This window comes from Plectrocnemia conspersa, unplaced genomic scaffold (assembly GCF_051122295.1).
Source record: "Plectrocnemia conspersa isolate PC_06_02 unplaced genomic scaffold, ASM5112229v1 ptg000014l, whole genome shotgun sequence".
NCBI classification, from domain to species: Eukaryota; Metazoa; Arthropoda; class Insecta; order Trichoptera; family Polycentropodidae; genus Plectrocnemia; species Plectrocnemia conspersa.
Genome location: NW_028277178.1, coordinates 13,327,089 through 13,351,952, shown reverse-complemented (window position 1 = coordinate 13,351,952; position 24,864 = coordinate 13,327,089). Strand labels below are relative to the sequence as shown.

Sequence of the window (24,864 nt, the reverse complement as noted above, 5' to 3'; positions counted from 1 at the left end):
TTATTTGCTGTTAATATTTTGGTTTTAGTTTCCTGTACATAAGGTGACCAGATTTTGAGAAATATGGGACATAATGAAAATGATTGTTCCAAAGGGATAAATTGCTGCGGGAGCTCAAATATTGTCATTTCGAAAATTGTTTAAGGAGGATAACATTTTTGAGGTCAATTGGTCACCTTGCTGTACAAAAGCTATTATATTCATTAGTTCAGTTCATACCATAGCCTCTGATAAAAAAGATAATATTCTCTAATAAAAAAATATATTTTTCAAAATATAAAGCACAAAAAAATATTCTTATTGTTTTTTTTTATATCTGCGATCATTTTTGTCTTCTCTTAGGGAATGAATTTTTTTTGCAAACAAGCGTTCTACAAATAATGTTTAAGCCTAATTATAAATAAACACGTTAGGGGGCTTGTGAGTTAGTTTAAAATATTATCAGTTACGAATATTGTTTTTATTTGATTTGGGTATATAATATAGAAAATACTTTTATGTATTTAATGTCTAATTAAATAAAAGTTAAGTAAACGCTTTAGTTTTTGATTAATTAGTAATATAAGTAAATGTAAATATAAAATACAAGCAAACGTCAATATTCGTATTTAACTTTGAGATAATAAATAAAATATGGGAATTATATAAATATATATATATATATATATATATATATATATATATATATATATATATATATATATATATATATATATATTTATATTTATTTAATAAAAGTATGTATCCGTTTTCGACTATGTCTTAGTTTTGTATTTTATTAGATTTCACAAACACTTCGAATACAATTGCCCAAATTAGATTGATTATGAAATATAATATCTAAAAATCATAAAAAAAGCTATAGTTAAAAAAAACGAAAATTTTTTTTTAATACATATAATGACATTCGATAATATATTCGTGTTTAAATATAATATTCAATAAAACACCAGGTTACGTAAACCTTAAATCTGACTAACAACTTAAAATAAAATATAAAAAAATTGTTTACAAAATAAAGCTTTTGTGATACAGTTGAAAAACGAAAATAATATATCAAAAACCAATTTAAAAAATATTGCAATGCTAGAGAGTTAAAATAAAAAATTAGTAAAAAAATATCTTTTAAGCTTGATAGATAAGGTACTTTCTTGATACAAGAAGCTCTTTCTTTTAATAGGTTTCACCACCCAAATAAAATATTCAATGCGTGTTTATCATTTCAGTATTTTCCTATTATTTAAAAAAAACAGTTAAAATTAATTTAATTACTTAACTCTGGATAAAAAATACCAATTCGATCATAAGTACTTTTATTTTTTTATTAAATCAAAAACTTTTACTATAAATATGCAGTTATATTAAATAATAAATATATTTATAACATTTTTCTATGCTAAAGGTTTTAATAATTATTCATAGTATAAGAATCGTCAGAAAAAAATGTTTTCTCTTGAGTCTTTTGCTGTTATTATTTTTACATATGATATATGTAACTATTATTAATTAATTTGGTCGAATGAAATTAGAGCATACATATAATAAATTCTTACATCATAAATATTAATAATTTTAATTAATTGTTTATACTAAAAAAATTAAAATTTATTCTCGTTTTTTTTCGTATCTAAAATTTATGTTTTTTTGCTATTTCAATACTTTAAAAAATATTACCAATTAAAAATAATAAATATAGTCCCACTCAAAATTCAGAAAAAATCTAAAACAATTTAAATAAAAAGTATTGTTATTTGATTTAAAAATAATTGTATCTGATTGACTAATGTGTATGTAACTCAAAATATATAAAGACCATATAAAAATATTTTGTAAATTAAATTTAAATAAAAATATAAAAAAATATATTACATTTAACATAATAATCTATTCAATTAGAATGCTATAAAGGCAATAGGTAATCTATTGATTTGTTATTAGTAGTACCTTTCAAATAACAACACTGCTGTTTTTGTTAGGGTTCGCATAAATTTGCCTGGTATATCAGGCCCGCCTCAATCGTAAAAAAGTGTGTTTGTGGTTGTTAAAAATGGTCATTGTAATTCCCAAATTATCATAGTTATCCATTTTTGTAGCCTAGTTTCAATTATGTAAAAAATAATCTAAGGAATTATAAGAAAGTTAAAATATGTTACTTGGCACTAAGTATTCATAATTGTACCTTTTAAAACGGTTGTTGAATTTTATGATGTTGGTATCGAGAAACTCATTCCGAAGCTTAAAAATGCAAAGTACATAATGACTTTGGAATTTGTAAGAGTATAATAAGTAAAAAAATATGTAATATATATATATACATATTTTATATACCCTTGCATGAAATAAATAATAAAAAAAAGCAATTAAAATAAACAAATAACTTGACAAATTTTTAAAGTGAAAATCTTAGTTTAATAATATTATCGTAATAAATTCTAATTTACTTGATTACATAAATTTAAAGGTTGTTTTTATTATAAATTTGGTATTTTTTATATTTATATTATACGTTTGTATTTAAAAATATTAATTTGAATAAACAACCCCAAGCTTAACTTTATGACAATCAAATTCGAAAAGACGTTTTACAACATTTTTATTACTTAAGTTTTATGATCACTACCCTAAAAATTCATTTAAACTAAGTTATATTATACATTTACTATAGTATTGTTTAAAACGTGTATATATATTTTTATATATATATTTTTAATATATACAATATGTTTTATATATTTCATTGAAATATTTTTTTATGTTCTCATATAATTTTAATGAAGGGTGAAAGTATACTACACATATTCACGAGTGTCTCTTTGGTCATTTTTACATACGTGATTTATGTGCATATATTACGTCAATGATGAGATCGTCAAAGTTACTGTTTGAGACTAAATTTTTGCTGATGTCGTCGAGATAACGAAATTATTACGAACGTGTATGTTCATAGCTTTTATTACTTTATACGCGATTTTTTCATCGTGTTATTTTATCTTGTTCGACGGTAAAAAATGCAAATTGAAATATTTTCCAAATAATTTTTGAAAGGTCAAATAAATTTGTAATAAATTTATAATAAATTTATTTGATCTTTGTTAAGAATAAATTAAATTGCTAATTTTCAATACAACGTATAATCAATAAGTTTTCATTACGAATATTTAATTAATTCATAGGATAGCTATAACTCGAAACAATGAGACCAAATCTAGTTTTGACCACACCCCTAGAGCATATAACTAACTTTTCCGTGCTGTGGCTAGGTTTAAAGTAATGGATTTACTGTTGAAACACGTACAAACTTATCACGCAAGTTGAAAAAATAAATAACTTTTCTTTACAAATCAGGGTGAAGGTTAACATAATAGAAAAGAAAAGATATCAAAACAATGTTAAAAGGGTGGCTGCTTTAATCATCAGCAAATCCCGCAATTTCAATTAAACTTTTATTATTTTCGATTAATTTAAAATTAAAACGGGTCGAACTATCCTAAATTAATTGCCCTGTTCGTCCCTGTTGTACGTTTAATCGAAAAAACGACGGCTGTTAACCTTTTCGGGTGACTGAAAAAAAATATTATTAATATAAAGCACTTTCACTGTCAGAGCTGTTGACTACGTTGAAGTATTAATTAATTTTTGTTTACGTTTTCAAACGTTCACGTCATCACGAATTTTTAATTTCCGCCTAAAGCATTCTCTGACACTTGACGTGTAGGGATGTAAAGTAAAAATGTCTGCGGTTTTTCTTATTTGGAAATTTTGTTGCAAAGCAATATTAAAATAGTAAACTTGAAAAATTAAATTATAAAATTATTGTAACAATTACTAGTGCTATAATTTTCTCCGCTGGGCAGAAGGGTACCGGACAGGCTGAAATGAAGATATCTTCTGGAAGCAGCCAAGGTCCCTCGATGAGTGCAGAGCTAAGATGAATAATTAAGACATGGCACCATATGCGAGCTAGCACAATTTTATTGAAATTATTTATTGCGTTATTCATTTTTAAAAACTTTATATATATATTGCTCTATATGAATATTAATAATATTATAACATAAATTCCGATCGTTGAAATACAATAGAAAAAATACTAGAATAGGGATACTATGGGATAATATTGGATACAAACCTAAGTTTTTCAGGTATTATTCGTTGACTTAATTTTTATATCGTATTGGTATACTGAATTATACACACATTAAATCTGGCATGATTTATTTAAATATATTAAGTACTTTATTGCCGATTTATTGATCAAATCATACAACTACACATATGTATACCTATGTATGCATATATTGCTATGCTTACAAATTGCCAAGAGTATTGTAAGTCACAATACCCCTGGCGTACTCAGGTGATTACAAAAATGTGTGAGATCGAATATATGTATAATATTAAATATGACGTGTTATAATAAACGCCAGACGTTCTTCACGTAATTTAGAACACACTCGTATTACTATTAGATAAATGGTAATATTTTTGTGGAAACACAAAGGTTTTTCAATAATTATTTTCTGTGAAAATCAATGGAAACCTAATCAGGTATATATGGTTATATTTTCACAATTATCAATAAGAGCGCAACGAAAAATAACAAATGTGAAATATATATGTTTTTATTGTGTAACTTTTTCAAGCCTCAGAGAATACGGTGGTTGCATTACAAAATTAATTTATGAAACATAAACAAATTTTCCATTACTCGGACCCGGGGAGGCCCAAAAGAGATACGCCACTTCCTGTATCAAGATACGTAGCATGTTCCAAATGTGTAGCAAAAAATTAAAATTCCGTCTGTGAGTCCCAGAGAGGGTTTTGCGGTTTTTCATTTGCACCTCGTACCGTGCCTTTTCCTTTGCGCAGCAAAATAATCGAGTAAAGTTATGAGGCAGTACCGCGTGGCGACCGTGATTACCACTTAACCCTCGCGCGACCGTAAAAAAGAATCCGGGTCGTCACTGTGGGGTAACGCGCGCTATTTTATGGAGATTAGTTGTTTTGGCGCTATGTATACACTATATTTATGTATCAAAGATTCCTTTCGGTTTTTTAGTGTGCTAATGATAATAATAATACCCTAAATTTGTGGTCTCCAAACTGTTTTGCTCTCGTACCCCAAATATAAAAGGAAGGATTACCGAACTAAATGTAAACTATTATTTTACGTTCGATATAAAAATGGACATTTAGTTTTTTTATTAGTTAATAATATCTTTACAAATCTGTTTTATAGTCTTTTAAAAGACGACAGAAAATAGTTAAAGTTCGTTGTCTAAAAAATCATACGGAGCATTCTTACTGCTCCCGTTTTATCGTTTTTGACGTTAATTTTTGGCTACCAAGAAATAAGAGATATTTGCTTTCTTGGTCAATTTCTATTTGATACTCAAATTAGTTTAAATGCGTTCTGACGTTTGTGGCGTCGAGAATTTTTCACATTATATTTAACGCAATTTTTATAAGGAATATTTTTAAGATTAACAAAATAGTAATAGAATAATGTTTGTCTAGCCTTAATGACATTTTTATAGTTATGTTTACAATATTTCATGTTTTGCATATTATTTACAATACATAAATTATTCACTCAATATATAAAAAAAATGAAGGTAAAATATACAAGTTCAATAACGTTGATTATTTTTACATATATTATTATTTTTTTTAATTCTCAAAAAAAAATTTTCCTTGTAGAATTTATGGACCCTCAGAAAATCAAAAGCGCTACTGTTATAAATATTAAAGTGAATGTATATTTTTCAGTAAAGTTAAATTTTATAAATGTTTATTTTTCAATATCAAACAATTTCACTGATCAATATCAGTGAAAGTGTGTTTTTCACTGCGTGAATTATCCGGTACAAGTACGTTTGAAACATGCAGCTCTCGTTTCAGTAAAATCATATCCGAATACATATTAACCGATAGATAGATATTTATATGAAGCGAAAATTGCTGTTTAAATTCAAAGCTAACTTGAACGAATTTGTTTAGATTAGGTTTGGGTTTGAACAGCAAATGTACGTTTCGCAACTCTCAAATTAAGTTTCAACGACAGTTTAGAGCAGTATATAATTTTACCAGCGGTTATAAGTTAAAGTTTATTTTAATTAGTTGAATTATATATTTATCGGTGAAAATGATTTTCGAATATGAATTTACTAAATCGCTAGTGTAAATGTAAAACTGGTGTATATATAGACAAAAACCAATTATTTCTACTTATACTCTTAAATACATTTACAGTTCACATACTAGCATAGCATTTTCTATTTATTTGTATCTAGGTACATGTGCATAAAGAGTTTTTTCACAATACGAGTAAGACGTATTATCAATAGGAAGTATATATATTATATAAGATGATTTTATATTCTTTCTTTGTTTTATTAAATTAAAAAAATAATAATTTAACAACAGTCATACTAAATAAACCATCAATACAAAACGTGAGTATTTTGAATCATTACTTAAACCGCTTTACTTAATTTTAGACGTCAAACAGTTATTATATATATTTTTTAACTCTAAATCCAATTTAAAAAATACAATAAAAATATTAAATTGTAAATTTGACTACTTTTAGAATAATTTCGATTTATATTTCTATTTGAGACTTTATAGGTAAATATCTATTGTATAAGTTTATGTGCTTATATAGCAAATTATATTTCCGAATATTGCAATTCAACTTTATTTCGACAATGCCCATTGGAACATCAAACCAATTTCAAGTAATGTAACTCACTCAATATTTTGCCACAGCATGTAAATTTTTTTCATCTTTTATATATTGTATCAATTGTTTATATACATTTTTTTATTTGGGTTAAATTACGTTAATTTTACAATATTATTAAAGGGATCAATATGTTTATCACTATATAATTTTCGCAGTTAATGCTGCAGATAAGAACATATATATAATTAAATCATATTTTATCACAAGAATTAAAAACAAACATTTTTTTTCTATAGTTTAAAAAAAATAACATAAATGATATTTTTTGTAAATTTTAATAACATGTTTTTAAGTTTTTTTTAAATAATATTAAGATACAATTATCATGTTGATAATAAACTATAATTTCTGCTAAAAAATAGCAAGGCACAATTATGTAAAAAGATTTAATTTATTTTAAGTGTTACTTTATTAAAGAGTAACTAAAAACATGATTGTTTATAAATTTCTGTATCGTCAAAAGTTTGACTAAGCTATTTAATACATTTTTAGTACTATTATTAAAAATAATTATTAAAAAATCCTAGATATATAATTGGTTGTGCAGTTCAATGTTACTTACAAATTTTGAAAAATTCTACAAACGTAAAATCCTCATTATAAACTATTTGTAATTCCCTCAGGATTTTTTTTTTTACCTAATATAAGGCTTGGTGTATATTTACACGATAGTAGTAGTCACTGGTTATAACAAGTAAATCAATAATAAACTAATAGTACGTATTACAAATAACCATTGCATGTTTTTCAAATTATAATCTCTATTGCTGGTTTATATTATTTCCAGTGTCTAATGCACCTTTAAAAGCAATATATTATTTTGTAATATTTTTCTGGCACATTCGATATTTTTTTCTTTCGCATCCTGCTTATAAAATTATTTTAAACGACACCTTAGTCACCTCATATTTAATATACATATAACAATTTTGTATGAGTATTTTAGCAGTGCCTTTGTATCTAAAAATGATACTGAAAAGAATCGCCGCTACTGATTGTCTATTCACGATCGTGTGAATTAAATATGAACGATATTAAATGCTATTCTTAAATTCATTTTCATGCTTTTTCTGTCAGTATAAACTTGCCATACCCCCTGGGGTACGCATATTCGACTTGGACCACTGCCCTACACGACGACAACGATGACGGTATATCGCTTGTATGTGTCTCTAGAACGCCAGGATTGCATGATCTAATAACAAGCGTGAAATTATGAGCGCTTCGCGCAAAAAATCTGGCAGTAGATTTTAATTTGACAATTAATGGTAATAATTTAATCGACATTAATCCATAAAAATAAAATTAAAAGAATTTGGAAAAAATAATTTTATAAATATTTTATTTTTAGTATATGATCCATTCTAAAGAAAGTACAAGTTTAAGTTTTAACAAATAATATAATAAATGAAAATATGTTTTTTAAGTCTCAAATCAATATCTCGATGTATGTACATATATTTTATAAAAACTTAATCTTATATATGAGGCCTATCTATTTTTAGAATAGTTGAAGTGAACCATAATATTATGTCACTAGTTTGTAATATTGTATCTCTATTCGAAAGGTTTATGTAAACTTAAAGTAACTATATCACAATATTTTGTTCTGTAGTTACTTTTCTAAAATAGCACACTTTTGGCTTATCTTTATAAATTTTAAACGCCTGTATCCGCAATCATAAGAGGGCTTCGCACAGTTGATTTAGTATGTGTAATATTAGGCGTGCCAGCAAATGATATTATGCAATTAGCAAATATAAAAATTGCATCCTCCATTTATGTTATATATAATTAAGGCATTTCAAGTTGGCAAATTAAGAGACAAGGAATATTATGCTTATGTACAGGAAATATGTAAATTGATTAATATGTGGGTATTCGGTATGATGAAATACTGTTATTTAAAGCACAAATAACAATGCCCTGCACACCAGGAAAGCTTCCAAGTTTCTCTAAACTAAACACTGAAATGTGTGCATCAACTAATTCAAAATAAACATAGTGTGCATCTTTATATAATAAAATATCGTATATACCTATCTAAGTGCCATCGGTACGAACATATTATATTATTACTACACCCTTTATTTTTCACTCCTTATATTTAAATGTATTTTTAATTTTTTCACATTATTTTACACGTATCAATCCCTACTATTTATTTTTAACATGTTTAAATTTGTACGAATACCTGATTTTAAAGATCACAATCAGTGACGTATATTTTATTAATTAAAAATAATAATTATTGATCACAGTATTCATCCGTCATAATACGATGATGATTGATCAGAATAGTAAGTATTTAATTTTAATAAACCCTATTCTTCAAGGGACGATATAGATTCAAAATCACTATTTAAAAGACAGACTGTGTCGAAGGCCTTGTCTATATCTATAAGGTTCACGCCCGTATCTTTCCAGATATTATTTTTTTTAGATATAGACTTGGCAACTCTAGTGAGCTGCTATGCAAGTAATTAAAAGGCAGACGGTTGACGGAAGTCCATCTCCATGTCCAAATCACTCTGTAGAGAAAAAGAGTTTGCAACACATACGATACATATAGACAATTTTAAAACATCTGCATACAGAAAGAAACTTAAATTAGTAACTGCCAAATGTTTTTCAGTAATAAATAATAAACGCAAAGAGCAGAGGTTCCAGGTTAGTTTAAAGGAATAAAATACCCTTTCCATAATCGGCCCCCATACAGTAGGTTAAGAACTGTCTACGTTCGCTCAAATAACTCGAGAATAACCAAGTTAAATTATCTTAGCAATCAAGGTCAAACAATATTATAATAACTTAAGCCCCTGTTCTATTGTGCTGTTTACATGTATACCCGATTACGTTACAAAAATAAAAACATTTATACTAATGGTTAATATATTAAATGTATGTATGTAATATACTATAATATGATTAATACATTGTATTTCTTTTAAATTATATACTTTCATACAATATATCAAATATGATTAATGGATATTTTCCAATTATTGATAAGATATTATTATGTACATTGACACAAATAGAAATACAACATCGTAAATTATATTGAAAAATTATCAAAACATTCTTTTTGACAGTTGTTTGCCTGAATTTGTTGATGACTTATATGGCGGTTATTATGAAAATCGCGACATTCCCACATGACACATCATATAAATGGGCGAGTTTGATATCTAACGACACAAATAAACGTATTGGTAATTTAGTTAATTCGAGGAAACGAGCGCAATAAAATCATTTTATGCGGAGTGAACGCAACCTTACGTCATGGTAACTGGGAGCAGTTAAATTGGCAGCGTTTCCTCAAACGCAATTTGAATATTCTAATGCCATTAATCCGCCGAAAAGAAAGTCACTGGCGTTCTTTCCCAGCCCTATAAATTCTTTTAAGGGCCAATTTATCTCCCTCTTCGACTTCTTTGGCGCGCATTAAAAACAAGCCATTTAATGCGAGACGTCGTCGCCATAAGCCAAACTCTGGCGTACATTTGCTATTTATAACAACAAACAAGACAAAAAAGGCGCTTTTGTGCAATATCAAATAACTAATACAGTGTTTGAGATCCATAAGAGGATCAGATATCATAATTTTATTACACGTGCATTCGTAATAGCAATGTGATTTTTATTTATCACAACAAAAAAATGTTGTGTATATATCTACTCAATATTGAATTCATATAAACATTTTTTTTAAGTGTAAAACATTGCCAAAAAATATCAATAGCAATAGCCTTTGTGAAAACTTTATAAATGTACAAACTTAAAACAACAGCTGATACGTCTACAGCTATACTATATATTTATTTTCTATTACAAATCTGACCGTCATATCTTGACAGATTTTCCCAATGTGTCATGATGGCAATTAAACAAGCAATAAATACACAATGAAACAGTAAGAAAATTAAAAAAATAACTGTTTTCAAAACGTGCTTTATTGAATAGATGCAACGCCAATAATGCAATGAATTGTGTACTTGAAAATATAGCTCGAATTTTTTTAACGTTAACTGGTAAATTTAATGATAATCCAACCATTATGTGTCAAGTCGGAAAGAGCATTCTCAACAGCTGGATTATTTTACACCAAAATTATATCTCAATTATCAGACAATAGTCTTAAAAATCAGATATCGCAATCAATGCTGACGACAATAAGTTTAAGATTTATTCATACATTTTTTGCTAATTATAGTCATATGGTAAAACCAACGAAAAAACTTTTAATGCATTGATTGATTTAATAAACATTTTACGACAGGCTCAAATTAAAACTTTGAAACATAGCAGTATTTTAGATGTTGTTAAGAATTAATATAAATGTATGTACAAATTTGCTTTGAAAAATTTTTCTTTTTATGTATTATAGATTTTTCATAAATATTTTATTTTACTAACTTTTAATTAAATAGGCTATTAAATGTTTGTTGTTATTGTATTTTATATACAGACATATAAGGCATATTCTAAAAACCTATTTATAAAAGTAGATAAAAAGGCACATTTACCTAACTCTGATATAACGTGTAACGGTTATAAAGAGCAAATTTAGCCAGTCCCTTTATATTTGTTTATGACCAAGTTTAACTGTATTCATTATTTTATTTTTATGTTTCTATTTTTATAAATACATATATGTTTTTAATAAAATATATGTTTTTAATAAAATCTCGCTATTTAGCTTCTATGCAGATTATTTTTATCTACTAATATCTACTAGAATCTAGTAGCTAGGATTATATTTCTTTTAATTTTAGTGTTCTGAAAGATAGTTGATTGTCGATTGACAACCTCTACAGTGACTCCATGTCTTTCTGTCAATAGAGTGAATCTGAATTTTTATGCAAATACTCTGAAACTCTTTCAGGTCATCATAATTATTTTTGCCGCATGTATGTCAGAAATAAAGAGCAAAAAAGCAGGAAAAAGCAGGAGACCTCGATTGGATCCCTGTGGTACTCCAGAATGAGCGAAGTACTCCTCACCAAAGTGACGATTTCCATAGGTCACATACCGTCGGTGGCGACTTAAGAATAGTTAATCCAAAAAAGGTAACATGCCCGTTTGAAAATCAAAGTTCCTTAACTTTCAAAATAGTAGCTCATGACAAACTTTGTGTAGTAGCTCATGTCAAATGATCGTGGAACGACGCTTACGAAATCCGCGTTGTTGGTCTACTAACGCTTGCCGACAGTGATTGAGATGTATCTGTAAATAATAATATCAAGCAACTTAAGAGGTCCGCAAGGAACGACGATCGTTCTAAAGTTTTTGTTACACGATGCATCATCCTTTTTGTGGATCGTGATGGCTCGTACATCTCGTTTCCACTGTCGGCTCCCAATCAATTTCTAACTACACATATCAAAGTTTTTTTAATCAAATTTTTGTTTAGTTGCGCAATGACTTTAACCCTATAAAAGTTCTGCTAAAGAAAAAAAATACTACCAGATTTTTAAATTAACGTGAAATATGTCTTAGATTTTGTTTTTGGCGGAATTTATCACGATACTTGAACAGTAAAAATTAAACTATCTATTAGCGTTGATTAAATTAATATTGTGAAATGATATAAAAATTGCAGCTCAAGGTGATGAATATCACCAGAAAACCTTAAGAAAACAACGCTATACAATTCCGTAAATATATATTTTTTATTTGGATAAGTATATCATAAAAAAATACCAATTTCTTTAACTCAAATATAAGATAGCAAAATAGTATATTATGTTGCAGATAAAGTTGTACTCGAGATAGTAAATGAAAAAAATAAAATAAACACAGCCGAAACATTGTCAATAGATAAAATATTAAATGCGGCAAACGCTAGAGGGCCAAAGAATTTGTTGGGCGAGACCGCGTCGAATAAATACATCAGTGGGATTTTACCTTTTAACACACACGGAATAAGGCCAGATTACAACGTTTCTCCTCCAGCTCTCGGATAGCATTGATTTTTTCTAAATAAATAAATAAATATAAGAAAAAAAAGGGAAAATTTATCCCATGCATTGTACCAACAGCGGCGAGTTGATAAATAAATCATATCCTATCTGCGAATAGATACATTGAATCTTTTCTCCCCGGCGGAAACATTCATTCCGGTGGCCAAAATTTTGGCATAAACCGATATTCAACTATAATAACCCAACTTTGGCGTACACATTCCGCTCAATGGGGTGGAAATAATTAATGCCGGCCGACCGCCACCCCCAGAGTAACCCCCAGGATTCGTCCCGCCACATAATACACAATTTTTTCCACCGCTCCACTTTAAAGACGGTGAGGTTAAATGTGACCGAACTACGTCTTTTTCACTTTTCTTCGGCGATGGACTTCTTGAGGGGGACAGCTTGATTTATACGATTTTATATGAAAAAAAGTGTAATTTTTCGCTGGCAAGTATTACGGGCGGCGCGAATTAAAGATATTTGCATATATTTTTTATTCAGAACATATCGATAAAGTTTGCATGGTAATATAATACTTGACACATCATTTATCATATTTTATTTGACATATTTCTTACAATAAATTTTATTAAATACATTCATTTTCAAATTATAATTAAACTTTTAATTTATATTTTTAAACAGTTTTATCATTATTCTCTAGTATTATGTTATAAAATATATAAAATTTATAACTTAATTACTTCTTAAAAGTTAAATATGTAGATCAAAAAAATATAGCATTGAATTCAAATTAAAAATGTTGTGGGTTTTGTTGGTTTGAAAATGCGTCAATAAAGTTTGCATTAGGCATTCCAGTTAAACGAAATGCAATAACGACGTTTTTTCATACAAGACCGTTGGACAACGTCCAAATTAACCCGTTGAACGCTTAACATACAATTTAAAAATATATCCAGAAAGTAATAATTGCACTTGGCAAAGGTTCAGATATTTTTTTGCATTCGTCGAACCTTGTCGTGTCAGCTAGTTGTTAAATTAATTGAACGGCTATGTTAAAGATGTTACGAAAGCTAATTTCGTGTCTCGGATAAATCAAGATCGAAGATTTAATTTGGTCGAATAAATAAAGCTATGAATAGTAATTTATTACAGGCGAAATTTAATATATAACTTTGAGTAATAAATACAATTATGGATACAACAAGAATATTTTATGGATAAATTCTAATGAAATAAATACAATTTATTTTACTTTTTCGTCTAATATTTTTGTATGTTGCAATTTGTTTTAATATCTATAATAATTGAAACATGTGTAATAGATTAACCCACAATGAATGTAATTTAAAAAAAATTAAGTTGTAGCAGTCAGTCGTGCATTAGCCGTTGAAACCTGAGTACGTCTTTTATTATATCTGTGTTGGTGCACATCAAAAACGGGCCGCAAAATTTACGATGACAATTTTTTACCAAGAGAACAATTTATACAAAATTGTACGTTATATGAATTTCCTACAATCATACATTACTACAATACCAAAAAGTTTAATATTGTAAAAAAGATCAAATGGTTTAGACTTTTTATTATAAAAGAACATACTTTTTTATATTAATATTGACTTTAAAAAGATTATATATACTAAACACTGAAGATTGCAATAATTAATCATTACAATACAGCTGTACAAAAGTATTTTGTCAAAGTAAGAGTAAGAAAACGGCAATGTCAAAATTAACTATCTACTAAGGATTCTGAAGTTACAGCACTGCAAAGTCTCGAGACTCGAAACGTGATAATTTTAAGATAACTGGATTTCCCGGGACTCGAGCCTTTTGTTTGCTTATCAATTTTATTATAGAATTTTTTTATTAATTTTTGTGTGTATTTTGTGTGTTTAAAAAGCCAATGTAGTATTAACTAAAACAAATTTTATTGAAAAGGCCCATTTTTCAATTAAATTTATTTGTTTTTCAAGAAAATCTTATATATAATTGTTCTAATCCGCTTCCGCCGTCGCTTCCGGACGCGCATAACTTTAAACGAAACATTCTCCGTTCAATTATCTACTCTGTAAATCGTATCGCTTTGTATTAACGGTGTGTAACAATACACGTAAACAAAGGAAATATATTTAATTATAATAATAAATAATAATAAAAATAAAAATTGAATTTGCTCCGACTGATTTTTGAGCCGCCGGTAATGCGTTCTGTTGTTTCGACCAATCAAAAATAAGCATTCAAATATTCAAATAGCTTCGACCAATGAAAAATAAGCATTCGAATTCAAATAGACAGTACCGTGACGACACTTTTATTTATTAATAAAATTTTGCTACGCGACAATAATTTTCATTAATTCGTCATTTGACTGAATATAAATAATCGGATTGCAAATTAACTAGGTCTGTTATAACTATTTTAACTTAAATATATACATAATGTGTTGAGGATTAGAAGAATACATTGATTAAACTAGATAAACAATCATAAAATACTCTTCTTAATGAAATTTTCAAATTTTGAATTCCCGGCGATGGGCTCCGAGGCCTAAAAGTGAGTTTTTGCTTTTATAAATAATCGGATTGCAAATTAACTAGGTGTGTTATAACTATGAAAATTAAATATATACATAATGTGTTTAGGATGAGAAGAATACATTGATTAAATTAGATAAACAATCATAAAACAATCTTTGTAATGAAATCTTCAAATTTTGAAATCCCGTCGCCGGGCTCCGAGGCCGAAAAGTGAGTTTTTCTTTTATATTACCTAAACATTATCATTGCTTTCCGATTTAATACACATATACGTGAGATTTTAAGAATTTTAAATTAACCAGTTATGTTTTAAACATGAACGTGTAATATATCCTTAGTATGCGAGGATTGAAAGTTAATGTCGATCAAATCGGCGCTGTCGGACAGCTTATAAATGTGTAGTTTCTTGGATGTTATCTAATAAACGACATTTTACAATGATTATAAATATGTGATTGCATACCTGGAATAATCGATAGCCAAAATATCTAAGAGTGGGTTATTTTTAATTCCGATGTGGCAAAATATGTACAATTTTTGTTCTGTGCCATCATTCCTCTTTCTGAATAGCCAAATTTAAGATATTCAGTTACATCAAACTTATGTAGTATGTTCTTTATAAAAAGATAATACTTGCTGACGGTGACTTCAACATGAGAAGATTAACTCTTTGTTTATATATACCAATTCTACGTTGTAGCCATATAGGTCATCAAATTGTTCCATCATTGCTTCTGAAAAATAATTAAAAAACAATAAGACTCTTATCAAGAGTAAACATTGAACACACTATTACTACTAATGTAATCCATAAATTAAATTTAAACGACAACCGAAGAACAAAATTGATGGATGTACTGTAGAGGATTAAACACGTAGATTGGCATCTCTTCATCTTCTACAAAATTGTCACAATATGTCATATATTTTTTATTATTACTAGCATTGTAATACGTTTAATTAACTTCGGTATGTATACCTTTAATTGCCAAATCACCGCTGTTTGTCTTTTAATATTAGATCCTGGAAAGTCAATAGTAATTTTGTTAGAATAACCGTGTTATATTATTCATTTATAACTAAACACTTACTGGCACACCCACAATTTATAGTTTTGTCTATAATTTCAAATGCTGCATCACTTGAATCATCTTCAATTGTCACTTTTTAACAAAAGTGCCGCGATTATAACATATTACGCAGCCGGCACAGCGAGCGCTTGCCAGATGTGACAGAACTGTCAAAGCAAATTTGGGAAGTCCCGCGCTTGAGAACGAACTAAATTGATTTTAACGAGCGAAATTGATTTTAACGATTTAAATTGTAAAACATTTATTAAAATATGTATAAAAATCATCAAATACTAAAAAAAATGTTTTTTAAAATATTTTTTTAGTTTATAGATTTAAAATATAATAAAAATAATGTGGATATGTATTAGCTTCTCTATACAGAAAAAATATGTACCAAAATTTTGGCGAACGTTGGCAATTTAAAGTTTTAGTTTTTAGAGAATTTTTAAGACTTTGCTTTAAAATATATTTTCAACAAAAAGGGGCAAAGTTTCAAAATAAGTACTATTCATTACCAACCAACTACTAAGCGCACAGTATTGCAAAAATCCCTCTTACTGACGCCTTTGAAAGTAAACTACACAAAAACGTATAACACTAATTTAAATATTTTTTAAATTAAAAGTTTCAGAATAAAATTTCAAGATTTATTTAAAATATTTTTTTAAACATTAAAAATCTTTTTATTTTATTATGGATTTTAAATATTAATAATTTATTATAGATTTTAAATATCTTTAGTTTATTATTAATTTTAAATATAGTGAAAACTTTTTACACTCATTAATTATTAAAATATTTAATGCTGCGCAGAAAAACATTTACTTTAAAAAAGATGTAAATCAAAATATTTTTTGATCAAAAAAGACAAAGGTTTCAAAATTATTAATATTTTTAAAGCGCACTTTTGGTCTAAAGTAACAGATTAGATGCTTGATATTTTTAGTTTATTGTTTCTTTCTAATTAGTAAATGTAATTAAAAACTGACTTTTATATTTACACATAAAACATAGAAATTTTTTTTTTATTATAAAGTAACTTATGGTGTCACCAAAAAACTTTTTTGTTACGAAAATTTAAATTTATGATAAAATTGTGTTATGCAGCGTTAAAACTGACACTCAAACACCTAAAATACGCTAAAACACAATCAATGACTTATAATCACTCACATTGCACTAACTATATATGATCGATTGTGTTGTTGCGTTAGTAACGTGTAACAAAATATTTTTTCATATCAGTAATATTTTTGAGCGGATGTGTAACCGATGCTATTTATTATTATTATTTATTAAACTGTAAACCTACTTTTAAATGATACAAAATGTAACGTTTTAATATTATTTTTTATGTTGAAAACATTTTGATATTTTTTGTTTTATTAATATTTAGTAAAGTTTAAACCTATTTTAAAAAATAATACAATGATATTTTTTTGTACCGAATACCGAAATAACGAAATTCCCAGTTAAACGAATCTTTAATTTGTCCCCGAAAAACTTTCATACAAAATGTTTTCATTGTAATGAAGACTAATCTCAGTATAACAAAATATTTTGCTCCGAATTTAAGAATGACGTTATAACTTGACAAAATATTTCTAAGAATTCAGTTCCTCATTGACTTGGGGTGTGCCAGGTGTGTTCAAAAGCGACATTACAGGTGTTTCGTTGACCCTCAAACTTTTTTTATAAAACATTTTTTTCACAATTTTTATTGTGTTTCATACATTTTCCTTAAACAAGGAAAAAAAACCGATCTGTCAACCTTATAAGAGGTTATGTTGATGCTGTAGTAATATAGTAATTAAAAATAAAATAAAAATATAACATCTTCCTTACATTCAATATAACGAATTTTCAGTACACCAAAATGTATTCATTGGTTCCGTGAGTTTCGCTGTATTGAAATTTCATAGTACAATTTAAAATTTATTTTTATATAATAAAAGTTTTAAACCTATTCATAAATGATATACAATATTTAGATTTATCATTAAATATCAAAGTTTCAATATAATGATAAAATCTAACGTTGTAAATCTAATAAATAATATAAAATGTTTTCTTCTGGAAATATTTAGTCAAGTTGTAAACCTATTTTCAAATGAATTGAAAATATTAAGTAGTTTTTTATAGATTGAACTATTTTGTCTATCATTGAAAATCCTAAATAGTAATGTCCAATTTGAACCATTAAATTTTAAAAAATATTTAAAAAAATCAGAACGAAGCAAAAATTATATTTAAAACCCAAAAAGTTGAGGGTCCGGTATTCGCACACTCGCTAGCTATCGGTACCTCACGATAGTGAGGTACCGACAGCTAGTATATGATATATTACCATAATCAGCATCAAAAAACATAAAAGTATATATTTTATTTTTGCCGAGCACAATAAGCTTTTAGAAATACAAACAAATCTTGAGATACCCTATTTCTTATTTTTGTGATATATATTTTTGCTGTTAAGAATAAACAACCGTTTTCTGTCAATGTTTGCTGTATTGTCAGCAATAATTTATATAACAAATTTCGCCTGTTTTCCAGTTGATTGTAAGTAGCATAATCAGGCTTTTGTAAAAAAATTATTAAAGCAACGAGCTGCTTATTTATTCTTTATTAAATTTTTGATTTTAGTGCTGCAAACATTTCGAATGAAAAGTTTTACCAATCTTGGACTTTTTTACAATAGAAAGTTGATTATAATTTCGAAATTCAACTAATTAGCATTTCGGTGACTTAAAGCTTCAACTGGCACCTTTCTAGGATTGAGTACTTCCGAAATCGTACTTAATACGCTAATATTCGATTCGTTTCAAATATGGCTCATCGTAAAATCAAACATGCAGTTTAATAATCTTTTATTATTGGGAATCAATGAATCAATGAAATCTGCTTTTGTTTAACATTTTCTAAGCAAATTTGTATCCTTAAGATCATCATAAAAGCTTGGTTTAAAACTCACTACATTAATAATAGTTTTAGGTTTATTATTTTTACAATAACTTTCTTGATGTTTTGTGCATCTTCGTTTGAATAATCAATTTGACACTGATATTTTTTTATATAATACTGTTAAAGCTAAATGTATTGCAAAATTTATGCATGGTTCATTGCCAACGGTACTTTCACACCCAAACTTTTTCAAGACAATAGCTCAATCAGTAGTACTATTTGAAAGGTAATTTATCATTGTTGTCTTTTCTTAGAAATAATATTTAAAAAGTATCTGAAAACTTTATAAATATAATTTTATGATTTAAATTATTTTTTTTTATAAAAATTAGATACATAATTTAAAAAAAAAAAGGTGTATGGTTGTGTAATTATTTAAATATTTTTTTAAAATTTACTATAGTAAAAATCAGACGGATTTTTTTACAATAATTTTGTTTTAATGTTGATTACAAAAATAAATATATTAGGTATATAAAAACGTTTAATTTTAATATATTATTTATTGATTTGTGCTTTAAATTAATTTTTCTTACAGAATGCAAGTAAATTCAGAATTGAAATTGGAAAACAAAAAGCGAAGGTTCGTTAAAAAATATAAGTAAGAAAAGAGAAATAATATCCAAGACTTCAACGGTCAAATTATAATTTTGATAAAAAATACTAATACGAAATTAATTACAACGCCGGGTAGAGATATTGTTTGTTACAAAACCATTATGGTTGATAAATTTATCAGTTAACTAGTAACTAGTCGTAGAATAACAAATAAACAATCTGATTATAAATTTTACATTTCAGATTAAACTATTGTAATTTTTATAAATTTGCATCTAAGTCAGATTTAATTTTAGTCATGTAATATCAATTTTTAAGACCACATTCAGGATTAAATTTTGTCAAAAAACTAAAGTGAAATAGAAAAAATGGCAAAAAAAAACTTCGGAATTAATCTTGTTTTGCCTTTTATCCGTGAGGGTGGGATAATTTTATTATATGAATTTGCTTATCGTAAAAACACGTGACATGGCTCACTCGTCCTAATATATTGTTGATAGCAAAAATGTGTTTCTACTATGAGTCAAAGGATTAACAGAAACTAATAAATGCTGATATTTTTTTTAAAAATTTCTATTTATGAATCAACTAATTGTACATGCAGAATTTGCTATTTTGATATTTGCAAAATTAAGAAAGAAATATTTTTTGTTACTCCTAAATCAATAAAAAAATGAATGACCAAATCAAATAATTTACTCTGTGTATTTGATATCAATATTGTATTGGAATATTTAAAAAAAATCTGTTCACATCTCTTACTAGCGGCATTAACCATCAACCGATAGATAGCGAACAAGACTGAGGATCATAAATCACTGTCCCCCGAGAATGCCTGTGTTTTTTACAAATACTCGCATTTTAGTTTTTTGTTAAACGGCAAATGTTTGAAGATTTCCAAACGAATTGTGTCATGAATTATACATTGTGAGACAATACTATAATAAATTCCTGTCCCTTTTAGATACACTACTCTCACTACCCACTTAATCTCCTAATGGGTTTTGCGAAATAGAATTTTGCATCTTGAAAATTGTGTAAAATATTTATTTATACATTTTATATTGAACTTAAAATAACCAAGTACCTCTCAAAAATAACAATGTACTCGGTTCTTTTTAAAAGTGCGGGTACCCGGGTACTCAGCATCAGCTAAAAATCTTGTTACTGCTGGCATTCTAACATTATTTTATAAGAAAAAATAGATCTGTACGGAAATATGATGCTGATAACAACGCTTGGGTCAATATTAGCTAAAATGTACATTTTTATCGCTGCTTATAGTCTCATACGCTTAGGATAGCAATTGTTTTTTTCAGAGGCTCTGAACCATAAGAATAATATTTTTAACAAATAAAATGTAAAACATTTTACGAACATTCTTAATCAAAAAATTTTGAGTTCCAAAAAGCCCGGGATTTGAGACTGCAAAAAAGCCATTGATAGGAAGTCTTGACACAGAATTTACAATTGCTTAAAACCTATTACATATAAAGATAATAACAGTTGAAATTATCGTGAAATTTACACAGATAAAGAGCAAAATAGTCTTAGGTATATTTCAGAGTGTACTCAACAGATAATAAATTTTATTTTAAAATACTATTCCTTAAACCCAAGAAATTGATATATTTATAGTCGAAATAAAATAATAAATACTTTTGTATTTTAGTTTTACTATGCTAAAAATTAATCTTAATTTATAAATATTAAAATATACTCAATATAAAGATTTATTGTATTATTTTTTTTTGTAGCCTGATAGGCGTGAGCCCAATGTGTTACAACGGGGTAGATTTGTACCAATTGATTAGTCAATTTTATATATTGAATACCCAAGTATTAACGAACAGACTATTTTCGGTTCAATCTACAATATATATTTAATTTTAAATGATTGTGTGCACTATAATTTATAATTAATAAATGCCACTGTGCAGTTTTGGCCAATTTTTTATAATAGCGCCTTTTTACATATACAAATTAAAGTATGTAGCTCTGGTATCCACTTTCAAACTGACAAACTACGCTATTCTGATCTTTGAATGATCTATGCAATGAGAGAAATTTTATAATCTCACAACCTGATAATTATAGGAGCTTTAGAACGTTTAATATGATCATAATCTGTATATATATAATACAATAATACAATAAAACTTTATTTTACGAACACTTCTCATAACGAGTAAAATATTGTGAAAAATGACTCGCTTAACGAGAATCGTTTCGCATGACGAGTGACGTGGAGAATACGCGTAAGATTTTGGAACGAATTACGCTCGTTAATCGAGGTTTCACTGTAACTTTAGAATCGATTTTTGCACATATACATTGTATGTTGATTTTTAATATTATTGTATTGTGATAAAAATTAAAAAAATGGCAGTTCCAAAACCTTTTATAACTACGAGTTTTACAAAAAATTAATTCTCTAAAGGCATAACACATTAAACATTTTTCACCGCCCTTTCTCTCACTCCTCGTAAAAATTACAACTTCAAACACAGAAACTCTTTATGATAATACAAAACAAGGAGGGGGGAGGAGCGAGCGAGTGCAGGCAGGCCACACTTACAAAAGCACATCTCTCTCGGATTTACATTATGAAAATTAATGTACGGGCTTCATAATGACATTCGGCATGCCTAAGTAGTGACCTAACCAAACACCCGTCCGCTTTCTACGTAATTTAACTTGGTTGTTTCAATACAGCGGCTCGCGATAATTTGCGGCGACTATAAATATTCTTATTGTGCTTCCAACGAAAGTGTATGTATGTATGTACATATCTATGTATGTATATGTGAAATTCCGTCGCCATAATGAACCCCATACGCGTTCACATACAAACAACGATTGCAAGATTAACAACGGGTTGTCGTACTTTAAAACGTGAAAGCCGGATATTGAGACCCCAATCGGATTAATAATATGCCCAATATCTTGAACGCTGTGCCGAAGCTGAAAGTTTGCTGCGATGCATCGTTAAACTCGGAGCTAAGGCTAATTTATATATTAACATCAACGGTTAGTTTTCGAATAAAGTATAAATTAAAATTAGATTTGCAGTACACAAACAATTATTTTAAATCTGTGTTTAATTTAATAAAAATACATTAGTGTGAATAAATATAATATTAGTAATAAATTTGCTTGCTAACATGTCTTTTTTCATCTTTTTATTATTATTATTATTATTTTTACTAAAATAAAATAAGCGCAATAATTTACTTTACCATACTTATAATTTTTAAATGTATTACAAGTTTCAAAGCAAATTTATTTAATGTGTGAGATTACATCTTATTTATCACGTATAATTTAGCTTAACTTATTTTACGATGACCCCGTAAAACTTATGATGAACGGAGGATTACGTGATTCTGCTTTCGCAAGATAACCTTTTCCTAAGGTCAACGAAGGACTGACCTGCAATTTGTCATAGCTAGAGCCCCCCTAATTCAGCACTAGTCTTTCAGTATGCAAGCCACATCTATGAATAATTACATATTTTTTTACAAGCATTAAATAAATAAATAAATAATAATAAAAAAAAGAATCTACTATATATAATAAATAGTTAGTGAACTGTTCGTAATCTTGGACTAATCCAATATAAATTACATAGTCAGGCGCGCTCACAAAATGTTTTCTTTGCTATAAATCATGTTACGTTAATAATATGTCACAAATACAATTTTATTTGAGTGCCCAAAGTATTAATCATGGCGTTGTATAACACAAGATTCAATGGCAAATACGCTGTGTATTATATAATTGTATAGCATGAGCAACATGTAAAATTAGGTCTTTCTTTGGCGGAAAGGCGCATTACCTCATCTAATTTATATTTATTAAATTTTTCAAGTTTACCCTTCACAGTGAAATTGAAAAGCGTAAAATTTTAACCTGATTAAAATTTCGTCCAATTTTAATGAGTTTTATGTATTAATTATTACAGCAGCGCAGCCTACTCTTAAAAGTTGTTAATTAAAAATAAGCACCAACTATGATTTTAGCTGCAAAACTTTCACCACATAGTGGAGTAGATTTTACGTGTTAATTTTATGGGTGTCAAACAGTACTCGTATAAAATTCAACTCAAGAATTAGTATCGCTGATGTTATTATATATATTTTTGTTTATATGTTGACGGTAAATGAAGGATTAAAAATACAGCGAAATACATATCTTTGAATTAAGTACAAGTTTCTGTTTAATAACAATGTTCTAGTTTACAAGAAAAAATTAAAAATATAAAAAAAGAATAATGGTGAAATAAATATTATATAAATAAAAAAATAACAAAAACCTTTAACTAGCTAAAATAAAAACACATAAAATATTTATTTTCATTTTTAAGCTTATCTGAAGACCCGGAGCTACAAAAAACGATATTTTTAATAATTGCAAGCCATTTTATGTGAGAGCTTCAAAATATCGCATTAAAAAGACAATAATTAAACAAAATAAACTAGTATGTATATCTACTACTTTTAGACACATAGACAACCTAATAAAACTTTAGAAAACGGAGTTTATAGAAAAAAATTACCAATAGATATATAATTGCAAAATCTTATGACCATACAGTTTAACTAAATTCCATGGCAGCTGCGATTTATATTTTTTCTATTTTTAATTAGGGATCAAATAGCTTTTTTGAGAATATGTATTAGTAAAAAAAAATATTTATAATGAATATCTGTAATTCGATTCAGATAAAGAACATATAGTTATTATACAATAAATGCATAAAAATAAATATTTAATATTTTATATAAGATGAGTATAATATATTTTCGTTATAAATAATTAGTTTTACAATGCTTAAAAATTGTTTAAAACATAAAACGTTTATGCAACTATTAGATTTTTACGAAGCTTTGTAACGAACAAACCGACCGCTAAAAAATCCCTGCTTGAACAGATAAGAGTGAAATGGTTATTAAAGCTTTGAAGATAAGAGTTGAAAGTCGTTCTGTAATTTTACTACTAACTTTGAACATCGATAATTATTTCTTTGTGAATAAAATGCTTGGAAA

The 24,864-nt window shown here is 27.3% G+C and overlaps 1 protein-coding gene across 1 annotated transcript in view; it reads left to right on the top strand.

Moving 5' to 3' along the window:
• LOC148226247 (neural-cadherin-like) overlaps window positions 1–24,864 on the top strand; it is a 203,686-nt gene that overhangs the window by 119,251 nt on the left and 59,571 nt on the right. The gene's annotated exons all lie outside the window — the stretch shown is intronic.